Below are 17,597 nucleotides of genomic sequence, written 5' to 3' on the forward strand. Positions count from 1 at the left end.
ATGCGGTAATTCCTCCAGTTTTGTTTTAGTTTTTTTCTTCTATGAAGTTTAAGTAAAATTACAATGAACATTTTTGTTTTAAAAAAAAAACTTGTATACAAATGTTCACACCAGAATTAATCCTAATGGACAAAAAGACTACAAATCTGTGGGGCCACCAGACCCGCCCCCGGGGTCACGAAAGCCAATCCGCGCGCAGGCTTCTCGGCCCCGCCCCGGCGTCCTCTTCCGCACCGTCCCTCCCTCCGCCCACTCGAAGGTCAGTTTGTCAGGCGGCCAGGGGGAATCCTGTGCGAGCAGCTGGCTGCTCTGCGGTTCTCCCGAGCGGCGCAGGCCCTGCTCCCTCCGGCCAACGGCGGCGGCTGCAGCGGCGGCAGGGCAGTCCCTCCGGGAGGCGCGGTGTGGGCCGAGCGGCTGCCGCGGAGCTTCGTGCCCAGCTCGGCGGCGGCGGCGGCGGCGGCGGCGGCGGCGGCCCCAAGATGGTCCGCGGGCAGGTATTCGACGTGGGCGGCGCTCCAGCAGCCTGCTACACCGGCGAGGGCTCCCCCGACGTGGTGTGGTGAGTGTCCGCGCCCGGCCTGCAGGCCGCGCCCGCCCGAGGGGCCCCCCGCCCGGCCTCGGCAGACGCAGCTGCGGCTTCGGCCCCACGACCCGCGACCCCAACCCCGAGCGCGGCCCCGACCCCCGCAGGGCTGCCCCGCAGTCCGCGCGCCTGGGGTCTCGGGCATGGCCGGGCGGTTCGCGCTGGGGCGTTGCTCGCGGCGCTTCCCGGGCCGGCCCTCGCTGGGCGCGGGGGTGGGGGTGGAGGCCGGGAACGTGGCCTCCAGGGACCCCCAGAACGGGAACGGGGCCCCCACCCCCGGGTGCTCCTCGCAGCCTTCCCTTGAGGTCGGACTGTGAAGCCGCGAAGTCCTTCAGGTGCTCGCGGCGGCGGCCGTGGTCTGGGAAGCGGTTGGCAGCGGCGTGTGTGCACAGCCCTGAAGTCATCTTGTTTGCCCCCTCGCCTGCGTTTTCTGCGGCCGGCTTTGCTTCAGCACCTTCCGTGCTGCCAGGGCTGCTCTCTTGCGCAGGCTTTCTAAGCAGCATGAGCAGCACCAGTGTTGGTGTGGAATGTTTCAGTGTTGAAGTTTTTAAGTGGTTGTTGGTGTGGTACCGTTCGCGTTTCAGGAAGGGTAAGTCGGCATTCCTGTCTTGATTTCTTAAGGGGTCATTTGGAGTTGGGCCTAATTTGACTTTTTCCCCTTGTACCGCGCGTGAGCTCCGTTACTAGCGTAAAGGCACCCAGTCGTTTTAGCACAGTGACTGTGGACTTTCCCAGTTACTGCTTTAGTGCTCAGTGTGTTTGCAGCCCTGATGGAGTTCTTGCAGGACCACATGCAGGCTCCCTTTGCTGGCTCCACATCCCTCAGAAGCGTTCATGGAACGTGGGGGTGGGTGTTGTTTTTTATTAGAATCAGCTACCTGTGGTATTTTGTGCTGACAGAGACTTGTGGAGCTGATATTTTGTAAAGCTTAATGTTTCTCGAAAGACTTAAAGATTTTAAGGAAGAAATTTTTTTTTTCATTTTCTGAATCTGTTCGTTAGGAATTTTGCCTTTTCTGTGCAAAGTGCTTTCCTAATCATAGAGGATATAAAGAGTGGAGTTTGAATTGAGCCTTTCCAAGTGGGTGTGGTTTTGATATAAAGACAGGTGCAAGTGACAGTCTAAGCTGTGGAATCCAATCCTGGAAAAGGAATTAGGTGGCAAATTGTGGAGGACTTTGTAGGCAGAACAGAGTTCAATTTTATATTTGTGCAATGGAGAAACAGAGTTTTTGAAAAGAGACAGGCACACGATCAGTTTTGAAATATTTGAAGAATCTAAATAAACACTGGTGGAAATGAGAGGAGAAAACCGAGGTGGAGAATCAGACTGTGTGACCTTCTAGAGGTGAAGTGATGTAGTGGCGTGAAAGATGGAGATGTTAGAGTCAGTAAGGGACTCTTATCAGAGGAGTGGTGGACTTTTCATCATGGCAGGTATGGGATGAAGCAAAGGATGATGAGGTCTTACAGGGTAAGAGGCTGAAGAGGTGGAATTTGGATTTGGGAGAGATTCTGAGACAGGACGTGGTGGTGTGGTTTGGGGAAGGTTGTTAATTCCAAGGCTTCTAGCTTGGGGCCATGGTGGCAGGAGTACTGTAGGCAGAGGAGGTTTGTTAAGGAGAAATACTGAGTTCTGGTTTGGACTCGTTAAGTTCATGATGCTGGTTTTTGAGGCCCTTTAGGCTGTATCTAGAAGGCATCCTGAAAATGAAAGGGATATGGCATCTGGAGATGAAAATTTGTGTAAGTGGTAGTCTGGTGTGGATGAACACAGCTTCTTATTTGAGACCTTTGGTTAGGTGAAACTGCATGCATGTATTCTGTGTGTTTATCTTTTTAGTAAATAATCCGTAGCATTCAGTAGATTTTCAAAGCATTCATTATCCCAGAGAGTTTAAGAACCAGGGAGACAGAACAGAAAGAGCAAAGGAGGAACCGTGACAAGCAAGTAGTTTTAAGAGGTGGGCAAAGGAAGCTGAGGACTGGTGAGATGTATAAGACCCAGGAGAAAAGGAAAAAAAATGGTATGAAAGAGAGAAGCTGAAGCTGTATGCTTCATGACCTAATTAAGGTAAGTATGTTGGATAAATTCAGCTTGAAACATTTTCTTAATGTGACTGAGAAGTCGTGGGGTCATCTCCATAGAGATTGTAATTGAAGCCTTGAGAAGGCACAAGATAAGAAAAAGTGAGTGAGCTGAGCCAAAGAAATGCCTGACTTTAGGTGTCCATAGCAGTCAAGCTACAGAGGAGGAGGAGGAGGAGATGTGGTCAGAGACCAGAGACCTGGGAGTCCTCATTGTCAGCGGAGCCGGGGGACAGAGTGGTCAATGGGGATCGGTACTGAGGACTGTAGAGAGCACAGTGCAGCTGGAGGACAAGCTGTTGGATTTGTTGACTTTCAGCTCTCCTAAAAAATAGTTTTAACCAAAATTTCGTTGTGCTCACATTCCTGGTGGTACAGTATCTGGTCTTGTTAAGGTGTCTGTGATGATGGCAGGCTAGTCAGAACTGCCATTTAGCCAATGCTTTCTGTTACTTTTTTTTTTAAGCATATATTAATTAGTCATCTTACCCACACTGCAGGGGTGGTTTCTTTCAGTTATTGGAAATTTGAGTCACAGTGAGTTTACTTAATTTGCCCACAGATACCCGACTAGGAAGTGGTAGAGCATCTCTGTCTGGTTCCTAAGTGATGCTCAACCAAAGATCAGAGTTTAGAAAATACATGCTTTCAATAGTAGAAAATATCTATTGTCTGCTTTCTGTGTGATTTGCTTTTTTTAGCCTTTTACAAAAACCTTTCATGCAAGGTCATTCTCTTAGAATTCATTGAGCTCCAGTTCTCTGTGAGGACTCAAGGGGTGCCTGCCCTTCAGTAGCTCCCGCTGCAGGCAGCGGGGTGCAGTTGGGCGGGAGCACGGAAGGGCGGGGTGGCGTGGGGCTGCCTGTGTCTGGCTTCACAAACCTTGGCACTGGGTATGGATGTATGACTGGGAGTTTGCCTTGAGACGTGCACTCCAGGTAGAGGAGAATGCACATGCCAGGGCACGGAGGTCTGAGCGTGGTACATCCGGTCGGGGAAACCGTTGTCTGGGAAGGGAGGGTGTGGGTGGGCACCTTAGGGAGAAGGCTGGAGGGGAGGCAGCTGGGATAGATGGGGCCGAGTCCTGAAGGACTTTGTTTTCTAAGGAGCTGGGACTTGACCTGGTAGGTGAAGGTCATTGAAGGATGCCTTTTTTCTGCTGATTCCTCATCAAATTTTGTGTTTCCCTCATTGTCTCTCTTTGACTTCCTCCCCACTGTGCTTGTTCTCTCTTCTTTCTGCTTATTTAAAGGTACTCAGTGGGTGTGAATTTTTTTCCCCGTCTCCAGGGGCATTTTGAAATGTATGTGGGTTTTGTTTTGCTTTTTGTTGTTACATTGATTGGAGGTGTTATTGGCCTTCGGTGTGTATGTGGTGGAGGTGGACGTGCCACACGACCCGCGTGCAGTGCACATGCAGCACTCAGTCCCTGCACCGGAGGAGCGTCCTGTTAAGATGCCAGTGGTGTTTCCCTCCAGCCCGTCCCCAAGAAAGGCTGGGCCCTGGGCAGGTCCTGCCTCCTTCTGAGATTCATCTCCTCCATGACCTTGCCCTTGTTACTCTCAGCTCTAGCACTCTCCCCATCCTTCCCTGGAACTTTGCTGGGTGTTGGTACCGCCTGTTTGAAAGGCAGGACCAGCAGCAGTATAAATCCTCTACAGACGCTCCAGACCAGATTCCTAGCTGTGCTGGCTTAACTGTTAATGTAACTTTTAATAATATAGTCTCTTGTGTGGTTTTTAGAGCTCAAAGACGTGAGGAGATCACCTTACATGAGCAACAGAAAATCCAGAGTTTCTGAACAGTTTTGAGTACAAGTAAAATGAAACAAAATTCATTTTGATATTAGCAACATCCCTAATAATGCACTCCTGGTGGTTGGAATGATTGAGTCCTTTAAAGTTTGGTAGCACTTGTTTGTAAAGCAGTCTGAACCTGGATTTTGTTTGAACCTGGTTTTGATGGGAACATGTTAAACTACTGATTCAAAAATTTTTTAACACATGGTTACAAGATTTTACATTTTCTGTTTCTTCTTGATAATTTATATATTTCTAGGTGTTTATTTTACACTTATTGGAGTATTTTTTTTTACCACTTCTAATTTCACTTTGACGTATTTAAGCAAATGTAAAACATACCTTTTAAAAAAATTAATAAATAATGTAATTATTGTGCAAATTGTAGAATAGAACATTGTCAGTTCTTTAGAAATGTCTTATCAAATCCCCTTCTAGAGGTGACCACTATCCTCAGTTTTGTGATAACTAACTACCCCCAGCTCCTACTCATCTTTCTAATCTCAACTGAAATAGTGCTGACATGGATAAGCTTTTCCTGACTAAGCTCCCCTTCCCCCCTCCAGACCATACAGTTCCGGTTGCAAATTACTGTAGCACCATTTAGAGCACGTAAAGCATTTTGAAATGTACATTTTATGATTAGTTTATTGTTTGTCTTTCTTTCCTAGACTGTAGTTCCTTGAGGGCTGAGCACCAAAATGGGTCCTCAGTACCTCTGAATGAATGAACGTGTCTGGTTATATCCATTTGGCTTTCTTCATGAGGAAACTGAAGCTTGAACTGTGTAGCATAGTCATTCTTCCTTCAAGTGTGGAGTTTGCCACTTACTAGCTGACGGTGTTTACTTAACCTCCCCAAGTCCCAATTATTTTATCTGTTCCACAAGAATAAAAATAGTACCTACTTCTTAGGTTGTTTTGGGGGTTACATGAGGTGCTGGGAACATAATGAAGTACTCAGTTAGTGGTAGCTGTTGTCATTAGTGTTGGGTCCTACCCAAGGCCATCAGCTGTTTAATGTGGAGGCTGCCCTGGGTACCAGTTCTCCTTCATGATTTTCTCCATACTGAGATCGTTTGGAATTCTTGCAAATTTATTCTGCTGTGAGCCAGAGTTCATCTTTGTACTTTCTTTGAAAAATGGGTTTGCAAACTACCCTGAGAAGGTGTGTGCACATGTGCCCGATTACAAATAAGAATCAACACCACCCCTGCCTGCCCCCTTGAACTAGATGGAAGGCATTTCTGATGTGTAAGGAAAACTTGTGCTTACTCAGGGAACAAGAAGGTTGGGAACAGGTTTTATAGGACTTTGAATATCAAATTAAGGTCTTTGAAATCAGGTATTTTGGAAATTAGAAATAATTAAAGGGTTTTAAGTAGGAGGTGAATTCTGTGCATGGAATTATTTGTAGAAAATTGCAGTCGGAATGGAAGGCTGGATTTGGGTGATGCTCTCTGAAAAAATCAGGAAAGTTAGGAGGGAGAGCTGGGCTTTTTGGGAGAAAAAATGAACTTTTATAGATTCAGGTTGAATTGCTTGTTGGACTTCTAAATGGAAGTGGCTTCAGGTTAAGTACATGGGACAGAGTCAGGAGAGAAACATGGGATGGAAATACTGAAACCATGTGTGTAGTATGACTAAAAAAGTGAGCTATTAACACCTAGTACACTAGCAAAAAGGCTGATCCCACAGTGCTTCCCTGTGATAAGGAATTGTTAGCTATTATGTACTTCTGAATACACTTGAAGGTGATGAAACTGTATTTTAAATAGTATTCTGTAAGTTAGAGTTTTCACCAGTCAGCATGGCCTTCCCACTAGTTAATCTGATTTAGTGATGTACAATTTAGTAAACTGCGGTGGATTACCTTGGTTGTGTTTAAGGAGGGATAATTGAAGGAGACATGCTGCTTTATAGTTCTTCTCTAAAAGGCTGAAGAAAAGCAGTAAGTATTAAGCACTAGATTGATTTTACAAATATGTTACATATACCACATTCTTCAAAAATATGCCTCAAAAGGAAGGAGAACATGAAAATTAGGACAAAGCTCTTGACATGAACCTCAAGGAGGTGGTAGATTCTTAAGTCCCAAGATAACCAGCTTGTGTGTGGGGGGGAGTCTATCCTGAATACCTCACTGACTCAAATGATTGTCCTTTTATTTTTCTTAACTAGGATTTGTGGGGCTTGGAATAAACAGAGTTTATGCCAAAAGTTCATTGAGTAAAAATCTTATAAAAATGGTGAGTGTAAAGATTAAACTGTTTGCTTCTAATATTAAGATATAGTGTTGATATCAATCTGAAAATGATTTTTCCCCTTTTCCCTCCTTACCCTACTGATTTCTGTTTTTAGCTCTCAAAAGCTGTGGATGCTTTAAAATCTGATAACAAAGTGCAGACCATAACAGAAGTGAAGTCCCAGGGATACTCTGTGCTGGTATGTAAATATATTGTTTTTAAAACCGGTCTAATTTTTCCTTAGTGATAGCCTGTTTTCCATTATGAAGTGTTCTGTGGTTTGAATTTTGTTACCAGCAATTCTTCTTTGTCTGTTTTTTTACTGCTTTACCAGAAAAAAATGCATGTCAGTATTAGAAACTTTTACAATATGTGGAAAAGTTGTTTTGGAAGTTGAGAAAATAATTCAAGCCATTAAAATATTCATTTGTAGTACATGAATAATATTTATGAAAGGTCAGCTTGGAAGGAAGCATTGTGTCTTCTAGTCACAACAGTGTGTTCTGTATGTATGAGTTGTTTAAAAAATGCTGTATTTGAGTAGCAGTAGCTGCCCCAGGACAAAATGTTAAGCACAGATGTTCGCTTTGGAGGTTGGTGTTTGTGGTAGTACTCACTCAGGTATGTGTCCACAAGTTGTATTTTTAAATTGGTACCTACAGCAGCAAAAGCTGGTTTTTTGTTTTTTGTTTTTCTGTTTGTGCTGTGTTACCAAAAGCCAGAGATTAAGTTATCTTGCATTTTCCATATTTGTCAGTATTTCTGAGTCATGAATTTGAATGACTCTATTTCAGTTAGTAAAAAATGTAGCTGATAAAGATTAAAATGCTGATAATATGCAGTATCATTGTAATTTATGAATAAGTAAATGAAAGTAGAAGGAACTGAGGCATAACTTTTTTTTTTTTCAGTAAAAATATAAATGAGATAATCCACTTGAGATAATCAGACACCTGAGGGAACAGCATACAGTGATTTACTCATTCCACACGTATGTTTTGAGCATTTAGAGTCTACGAAGAGCAGTGCAGGGGACATAGGGGAAGTGTTTCTAGACAGAATGTTTTTACAGCTGTCTTAGTTGTGGCTGATTTTGGTCAGTTTCATCGTTAAGGGTCCTCAGTTTCTCAAACTTCAAACCCTGTATCTTCCACCTTAAAATATGGCAGAATTCTATGGTATTTAGGAACATTCGGTATAAATGAGTTATATTTTAGCTTTTGATATAATGTACTGTGTCTAAAAGGATTAGTTCAAGCTTGAGTTTGGTAATCAAAGAGAGCAGGATTATTCTCGTCAGCAGCCTGGGAGATGATGTTCTGAGTACAGGCTTCTGCCCTTACATCTGGCAAATGCGAGTAATGCTGCCCTCCCGGTAGGGTTGTTGGTATCATGTGACAGTGTACGCCAATGCAGTGCTCATTATTATAGATGTTAATAGTTTTTATAAGGGCTTCATATATTTAAATTTTTTTCCTTAAACAATATGGAAAACTTACACTGAGAGAATTAGGATTCTTATATCTGTGACCTTAGGACCAGGTGGATGGCTGTCTCTCCAGATGACTGAGTCTAACACCATACTGATGGCTCTGAGGACCACTGAGAGGCTCATTGGTGAGACACAGAACAGTCTGGGGGCTTTTAAGGGAGGCCCAATTCTATGAATCTTTGAGGAGTGATGGTGGTGTAGTGAAGGCAGAATGAGACTTCAGAAGTAAGTGCTGATGGTCATAACTCATTACCGTCTGTGTTGGTAGTAGGTTTTATAATTATACCACTATAATTACTGATAGAATTCTTTTTGTTTTACCTATTCCTTTGCTGTCCATTTGTTTTAGGTCTCCACAATATTAATGCTCTTTGGAAAAAGTTTCAATGCTTTAGTACAGTTTACAGGTATCTTTTATAGGTTGCTGTTTTGGAGACATACTAAGTAACATATGAGGTGCTTGACCAGATTAAATACTGCTGGGCTTGAATACTTTTTCCCAAGGGCCAAGCAAGTCTGTTTTCTTTGCTCTGTGTACTTTTCATGATCAGGATAATCTCCTATACTTTAACTCATAAAGTTTGTTACTGTATTTTGTCCAAAAAAAAAAAAGTTTGAATTACAGAAAAATTGGAGAAAATCATTTGTTTTAGTAACTCAGTGTATAATAGAACCATTCTTTTGAATCTCTCTGAAAGGTTTTCTTTTCTTACATATATTTGAAACAGACAGTTTAGTAGGTCTGTCTTTATTAATATGTACACATTAAGTGTACTATAATTCTGCATAAACAAAATCTCTTTACATACATAAGAATATTTAAACATATTCTATATTAGTATAAAATCTTAATTTTAATCAGACCTCATTTATTAGTTATTGTTGAAGTATGGTCTTTCACATAATTAGAGCTTTAATTTCTGTTCTGAAGCAGTCATATTCAAAAACAAAATCCTCAAAAATGTAAATGTACTCATTTATTGGTTATGTTAGCTCCTCAACCCCCTAAAGTTACTCATTTTCCCTCTTCCCTTTCTGCCCCCACAAATGTTTCTCTTCTCTGTATGTCTGTATTCTAGTGGCACCTTGTCTATTTCCAAACACTTAAAGCTTGTGAAGTGGTCTTGCCTCAAATTTCTTGAGGACAGGAACTTCTATTTTCTTTTTTGAGAATCATCTTACATGTTCTAACAACACAGTGTGTAATAGGGACTCAGCAGGTATTTGCTGAATCTAATCAGCCATTACACTGTGCTGTGATTCACTGACTTTTTTTTCAGGGGCTATTGGGATGTGAGCAGTTTCTCTGAAATTCACTGATAGGGTCTCTGGCTCCTGATCTTGGTTGGTTTTCCATGTCCTTTTTCTAATATGCTACAAGAACAGATAATTAAGCACTGTTAATAAAATGATCCCTCTATGCACTGCAGGTTGGACTGAGTGATTTCTGACTTCTCATTTAAATCTTTTATTTAGAGTCAACAATCGTATTTTACTTATCTTTACATTTTTAAAATTATATTTTAGTTTAAAAAATAGGTAGTATGTCAAAATGTATGAAATGTATACAATATGTGTGAAAAGTATACAAAGAGAAGTCCCACTCTTACCCACTCCCTCTACACCATTCTTTCCCAAATAAAAGTAGCAATTTTTATTATTTCAATTCATCCTTTTAGTATTTCATTGTACAGATGCATACAAATATACATGAATATGCAGATATGTAAGTGCACTCAGTAGAATGTTAAGATACTACTTAAAGTGATAAAGTGAAAACTACATTACAGTGTGAAAAATACATAGTATGAGAAGAGAGCTACATGTGAAGTGTTACTCCCATTATGACTGCACCTGTGTGAGCTCTGTCTACAAATAAAGTCACAGCTTAGGAGTGATGGTTTCTTTTTCCCACCTTCAAACTTTTGGTAATAATAATTACAGTAAGAAATTATATTAAGCTAATAGATACAAAGTAAATAATTTTGAAAAAATTGCCAAGTATATTTAGTGTATTTTTCCATTTGGGTAACTAAAATTGTAACATTAATTGCATTTCTGAATTATTGTTGCAACATTTAGCGGGAAAAATTTCAGAATAAAAAGACCTTATACAGCTATTCAGATGCTTTCATTTTACAGAATCTCTGTGAGGTTAAGTACTTGGTTAAAGGTGGTGGCTCCATTGGAACTACTTCTGACTCTTAGGGCAGAGTTTTCTTTACTGTAGCAGTGATTTTAAATCTTTTGCAATATGAAGTCTCCTTTTTAAGTTCTTACAATTTCAGGCACTTACACACTGTAGTGGTCCTGTGTTGACTGAGAAGATATGTAATATCAAAATGCCGCTCTGGGTACAGTAATCTACTTAGATGAATTTTCTATTTGACTACAGTAATATCTAGATCCAGAAAAAATATATATCGTAGTTATGGCTGGAGATGATGTTTCCTCCATGTACATGCTTTCAGATAACCGTGCCGTGCCCTAGGACCGACTCCAGGTTGGGATTCGGTGTCACATGTATACTCCTCCTTGTGGATGCACTGCTTCTGGGTTCATGGCTTGCCTGTAAGTCTCTTAGTATCCTGAGAAATAACATTTTGATAGTCAGAACTCATTGTGAAATGTTTAGGAGTTAAATTTTTAATATATTATCTTTGACGAAGTTATGAAAAGGTCTTTTTAAACTAGGGTACTGCATCAGATGTAACTGTTTGATCCTGTCATCTGTTTATTTTTTTCTGTTAGTGTTCTAAGGCTAAGTAGCAAAGTACATATGTGTTGTTTTTACCATAAAATTTTTGAAATGAAATTTTTTGAGAAATTACTGAGACTGAGGATCTTTTCTTTTGAAATTCCTGAAATAGATTATAAACAGTTCTTGGTAATTGATTCCTGTATGTAGAACTCTAAATTGAGTATTTCACTGAATTACACTAGTGTGGGTTTGTTTTTTTTTTAAAGTAAAGGTACTTTTGCTTCTGCTTTTCAGTTCTAGTAAATTGTGTTTTGACTAAAAACTTCTCACAAAAATTGTCAACATGCTTTATCATTGAACGTTGTATTTTCAAATGGATGTAGATTTCAACCACATGACATGGTTAGATACGTGGAGGCCTCTGTCTAATGAACTTACCTAACTCAGTATTGTTTCAGAATCTCAGGTTAAATTATATTTGTGTATGTGAGTGTTAGTCCCTTAGAGACTTTATAAGTGAAAGCTAGATATCTACAGATCTGTGTTTAGTTTAGCATAAGATTCTTTTTTTGGAAATTAAAAAAAATCTGTTATAGGGATAAGAATTTCTTGCAAAAATGCACCAATTTTAAGTACATATGTTGTTGATTAGTTTTGACAGATGTTTAAACCATGAGGGTAGTTGTGCTATAGAACATGTTCTTTACTTAAAAAGCTTTCTTTTTTCTTTTTTAATTGAAGTATGATTGACTTATAACACTGTGTTAGTTCCAGGTGCATGGCATAGTCATTCAGTCTTCCTATACATTACGAAATGGTCACTGTGAGAAGTCTAGTTACCATCTGTCAGCATACAGAGTTACTAAATATAATCGACTGTGTTCTACTGTACAGTTCATCCCCGTGACTCATTTATTTTGCACCTGGAAGTTTGTACCTCTTAATCTCCCTCACCTTTTTCACTCATCGTCCTACCCTTGCCCCCTCTGGCAACCACCTGTTTATTCTCTATCTGTGACTGTTTTTGTTTGGTTATGTTTGTTGATTTGTTTTGTTTTATAGATTCCATGTATAAATGAAATCATATGATCTTTGTCTTTCTCTGTCTAACTTATTTCATTTAGCATAATGCCCTTTAGGTCTATCCATGTTCTCGTAAGTAGCAAGATTTCGGTTTTTTTTAATGACTAATATTCCACTGAAAATATATATCATATCTTCTTTATTCGTTTGTCTATCAGTGGACACTTAGGGTGCTTTCATATTTTGGCTACTGTAAATAATGCTGCAGTGAACATAGGGGTGCATATATGATTTTGAATTAGTGTTTTTGTTTTCTTTGGAAGGCTACCAAGGAGTGAAATTGGTGGATCGTATGATAATTCTATTTTTAATTTCTTGAGGAGCATCCATACTGTTTGCCATGGTGGCTGCATGACTTTACATTCCCACCAACAGTGCATAAGAGTTCCTTTTTCTCCACATTCTCACCAACACTTGTTACTTGTTTTCTTTTTGATAATAGCCATTCTGACAGGTGTGAGGTAATATTTCATTGTGGTTTTGATTTACATTTCCCTTGTGATTAATGATTTCATGTGACTTTTGGCCATCTGTATGTCTTCTCTGGAAAAATGTCTATTCAGGCCTCTGCCCATTTTTTAATTGGGGTGCCTGTGTTTTTGATACTGAGTTGTATGAGTTCTTTGTATATTTTAGAGATTAACCTCTTATTAGCTCTATCATTTGCAAATATATTTTCCCATTCAAATAGGTTGCCTTTTTGTTTGTTGACAGTTTCCTTCACTGTGCAGAAGCTTTTAGTTTGATACAGTCCCATTTGTTTATATTTACTTTTGTTTCCTTTGCCTGAGGAGTCATTTACAAACAAATTATTGCTAAGACCAATGACAGGGAGTATACTGCTTTTGCTTTCTTCTGGTTTTGTGGTTTCAGGTCTTATATTTAAGTCTTTAATCCACTTTGAGTTTATTTTTGTATATTGTGGGAGTAGGTAGGTCAGTTTCATTCTTTTGCAATAACCATCCAGTTTTCCTAACATCATTTATTTCTCTGTTTTACGTTCTTGCTTCTCTTGTATATTAATTGCTCCTATAAATGTAGGTTCACTTCTGGGCTTTGTGTTCTGCTCCATTAATCTGTGTGTGTGTGTTGGTGCAAGTACCATGTTGTTTTGATGACCGTAGCTTTGTAGTGTAGTTTGAAATCAGGGAGTATCATACCTCTAGCTCCGTTTTTCTTTCTCAAGATCATTTCCCCTATTTGGGTTCTTTGGTGTTTCCATAAACATTTTAGATTTATTCTAGTTGAAATGCCATGGGTCTTTTGATAGGAATTCACTGGATCTGTATATTGCTTTGGGTATTATGGTCATTTTAACAATATTCTTAATCCACAAGCATGGTATATCTTTCCGTTTGTTGGTGTTGTCTTCAGTTTCTTTCATCATTGCCCTACAGTTTTCTGAGTACAGGTCTTTTACTTCCTTAGTTAGATTTGTTCCTAGTTATTTTATTATTTTTGATGCATCTGTAAATGGGATTGTTCTCTTAATTTCTCTTTCTGATAGTTTGTTGTTAGAAAGGTAGAACAGATTTCTGTATATTAATTTTGTACCCTGCAACTTTACTGAATTCATTGATAAGTTATAATAGTTTTTGGTAGTGTCTTTAGGACTTTCTATACATGGTATCATGTCATCTGCAAATGGTGACAGTAAAATTCTTTACATCTGTTCTTCTCCCGCATTCACTGAACATCTTTATGATCTTTATCTTGAACTCTGTCAGGTAGTTTGCTTATCTCCACTTCAGTTAATTCTTCTGGAATTTTAATGTTTCTTTAAAATATATACTTTGTTGCCTCATTTTTCTCAATTCTCTGTTTTTAATTCTGTGTATTAGGTAGGTTGGTTACACTTCCTGATCTTGGATTAGTGGCCTTAGGTAGGAGATGTCCTATGGGGTCCAGCAGCACACTCCCCTCTGGTCACCAGAGCTCTGTGCTCTAGGGCTGCCCCCTATGTGGGCTGTGTGAACCCTTCTGTGTTGGCAGGGCTGACTGCTGTGGTTGTGCTGGGAGATGGGGCTGGCCTCTGACATGGCTGGCTGCCAGGCTCTGCCTTGTGCAGACGCTGCAGATCACTGGTGGGTGGGGCTGGGTCCTGGGGCAGCTGGCTTTGGGATCAGGTTGTCCTGGGGCTGGTGCCAGCCTGCTTGTGGGTGGTGCTGTTAAAATCTGTCTTATGCCCATATGTAGCCTATCCCTTCCCCTACTCCCACCCCCTTAAAACAATGACCTTCATTGCTTTTACCATAGTTTTTCCTCTTCTAGAATGTCCTACAAATGGAATCCTTCTGTAGATGGCCATTTGTATCTGGCTTCCTTCACTTAGCATAATGCTTTGAGGTTGACCCATGGTATATGTTCCAGTAGTTTCACTTTATTGCTGAGTATGGTTTTCATTATATTGCAGAGCATTTGTTTTCCATGCTGAGTAGTCCATTGCATAGATACACCACAATTTATCTGTTTAGCAATTACTGGTCATTTGGGTTTTTCCACTATTTTGACTTTTATGAACATTCACATATAAGTCTTTTTGTGAGTGTGTTTTTTTTTTCCTCTTGGATAAATACTTAAGAGTGGAATTACTGGGTTTTGTCATAACTGTACATTTCATTTTATAAGAGGCTGCTACTATTTTCTAGCCATTTTGCATTGCCGCCAGCGGTGTATGATAGTTCCAGGTGTTCCACATTCTCGTCAACGCTTCATGTTGTCAGTCTTTAATTTTAGACATCCTGATGGATATGTAGTTACCATGTAATTGTGGCTTTAGGTTGCATTCCTCTAATGCGTAATGATTTTGAGCATCTTTTCTGGTGCTTTTTTGTCACCTGTATCTTTTTTGGTCAAGTGTTTATTCACATCTTTTACCAATGATCTAGTAAAAATATAAATAAAAGATCATCTTTTTATTGAGTTACAGAGTTTTTAATATATTCTTGATACAGACCTTTTGCTGATGAATGTTAAATGATAAATGATAAGTAAGCATATTTTTACTCCTGCTCTTTGGCTTGTCTTTTTCTTAACAGTTTGTTTTGAAGAACAAAAGTTTTTCAGTCGAAGTCCAGTTAATCAATTTGTTTTCTTTTATGGCTTGCTTCTATTTTGTGAACTAAGAAAAATTGTCCTACTTCAAAGTCACAAAGACTTTTTCACTGTGTTTTCTTCTAGAAAGTTTTCAGTTTTTATGCTTTATACTTAGACCTATGATTCATTCTTAGTTACTTTTTGTATATATTGTTAAGATGTGGATTTAGGTAATGTGGTATAATAAAATATATATTTGGTTTTTGCCCTGGGTTCCTGGCACAGAGCTCCTAAAATCCTGGGAATTTCTTTGGAGTAATAAGAGTATCTTTTTTGTGCTAAGGAGATGCCTGAAGGCAGGGGCCCCAGATGACCTTAGAATGGGGCTGGTTGCCAGAAAAATCAATCCTGACGTTAGAGGGTTAGAACTTTCAGCCCTACTTCAGCCTTGAGAAGGTAGAGGGGCCAGAGATTGAGTTAATCACTACTGGACAGTGATCTAATCAGCTATGCCTGTATAGTGAAGACTCAATTAAAAAACTATATGAACAATGAGGCTTGGGGCAAACTTCAGGGTGGTGAACACGTGGGATTGTTGGGAGGGTGAAACCTTTGTGCCCCTCCTCCCCTGTATCTTGCCCTGTACATCTCTTACTTTTGGCTGATCCTGAGCTGTATCCTTAATAATAAACTGGTAAATGTAAGTAAAATGTTTTCCTAAGTTTTGTGAATTATTCGATTGATTTATTGAATCTGATGAGGGGTTTGTGGGAACACTTAAATTTTTAGCTGGTTGGTCTGAAGTCTGGATTATCTCCAGGACTTAGGACTGGCATCTAAAGTGAAGCAGGCTCATGGACAGTGCCTTTAACCTGTAGGATCTGTGCTGATTTAGGGAGTTAGTATCAGAATTGAACTGAATTGTTGGACACCCAGTTGGTGTCAGAATTGGTGAATTGGTGCATAAACCACCGCCTCTCCCCCATCATAGGACTGGCTGGACTGACCCTCAGAAAGTGCTTTACTTATTATTACTGGTTTATTTTAAAGGATACAACTCAAGAACAGCCAAATGGTAGAATGCATAGGGCAGGCTTGGGCTAGAGAGTGTTTAGAACCTTCCATGCCCTCTTGGGTGTGACACACTCCCAAACATGTGTTTGACAACCTGGAAGCTTCTTTTTCCTTTTCTCTTTTTTTTTCACCAGGGTTGTGGGGAGGTAATTAGATTTGTTTATTTATTTGAGGTGCCAGGAGTTGAACCCAGGACCTTGTGCTTGCTAAGCAAGCACTCTACCACTTGAGCTACACACTCCTCCCATCCCCGGAAGCTTCTTGAACCCAATCATTAATGATTTTTACAGAGGTTCCATTACATAGCCACGATTGATTGAATCATTTGCCATTAGTGATCAGTTCAGTCTCTGGTCCCTCTACTGTCACCAGAGGTTGAAGGGTAGGGGTGAAAGTTCTAACCTCTTATCATGGCTTGGACCTTCTGGTGACCAGCCTCCATCCTAAAACTCTTAAGTGGCCCTCCAACTGTCATCTCATTAACATAAACCCAGCTGTGGTTGAGAGGGGCTCATTATAAATAAAAACAAAATACTTCTATCACTCAGGAAATTCTAAAGGTTTCAAGAGCTCTGTGCCAGGATACAGTGACAAAAACCAAATGCATTTTTTATTATACTTCAGGGTTTTTTTTTTTTATTCATATGTATGTCCAGTTCTTTCACCATTTATTAAAGACTAACTTCCTCCACTGAATTATCTTAGGACCTTTCTAAAAAGTCAGTTGAGTCTTGGGAGTTATGCCCAGGCTCTTATGCTCTTTACTGTCTCATTACTCTGTACAAGTCTTGAACATACTTGGCTAGATTTAGTCCTAAATACTGCATATTTTTTAATGACATTGTAAAGTGTGGAAATGCAATTGATTTTTGTATATTGACTTTGTGTCTTGCAACTGTATTAAACTCACTTTTTAGTTCGAGGAATTATTTTTGTAGATTCCTTGGTATTTCTATGTAGATGGTCAAGTCATCTGTAAAAAAGGACAGTTTTACTTCTTCCTTTCCATTCTGTTGGCCTTTTGTTTTAGACTTATCTTAAAATTAGGCCCTTATTACAGTGTTGAATAAAAGTGGTGAAAATGTCCATCCTTGTCTTTTCTTCAGCTTTAGGGGGATGCATTCAGTCTTTCACCATTAAGTGTAATTTAGCTGTAAGTTTTTCATCAGTGTACTTGACTATGGTGAAAAAGTTTCTATTCCCAGTTTGTTGAGTTTGTTTTTTTAATCATGAATTGGTGTTGAATTTTATCAAAAACATTTTTGTACCTATTAAGATGATTATATGGTTTTTCTTTCTCAGTCTCTTAATATGGTGAATTGATTGATTTTCAAATATTAAGCAATCTTGTATTCCTGGAATACACCCTTCTTGGTCATGATGTACTATATAGCTTTTATATATTGCCGAATTTAGTTTGCCAGTTTTGTTGATGAATTTTGCACTTCGTTCATAAGGGAAATTGGTTTTTAATTTTCTTTTCATGTCTCTGTCTG

General features: G+C 39.8%; 1 long non-coding RNA gene across 1 annotated transcript in view; it reads left to right on the plus strand.

Moving 5' to 3' along the window:
* The window catches only part of LOC105104540 (methylglutaconyl-CoA hydratase, mitochondrial), a 102,119-nt gene continuing 84,522 nt past the window's right edge, over positions 1–17,597 (plus strand). Inside the window, exons 1-5 of the long non-coding RNA XR_010378649.1 lie at positions 1–5; positions 162–559; positions 6,651–6,718; positions 6,831–6,914; positions 10,679–10,778. This is a non-coding gene — a long non-coding RNA (methylglutaconyl-CoA hydratase, mitochondrial). The remainder of the gene's footprint in view (positions 6–161; positions 560–6,650; positions 6,719–6,830; positions 6,915–10,678; positions 10,779–17,597) is intronic.

The sequence above is a fragment of the Camelus dromedarius genome, chromosome 32, assembly GCF_036321535.1.
Source record: "Camelus dromedarius isolate mCamDro1 chromosome 32, mCamDro1.pat, whole genome shotgun sequence".
In the NCBI taxonomy this organism is placed as follows: domain Eukaryota; kingdom Metazoa; phylum Chordata; class Mammalia; order Artiodactyla; family Camelidae; genus Camelus; species Camelus dromedarius.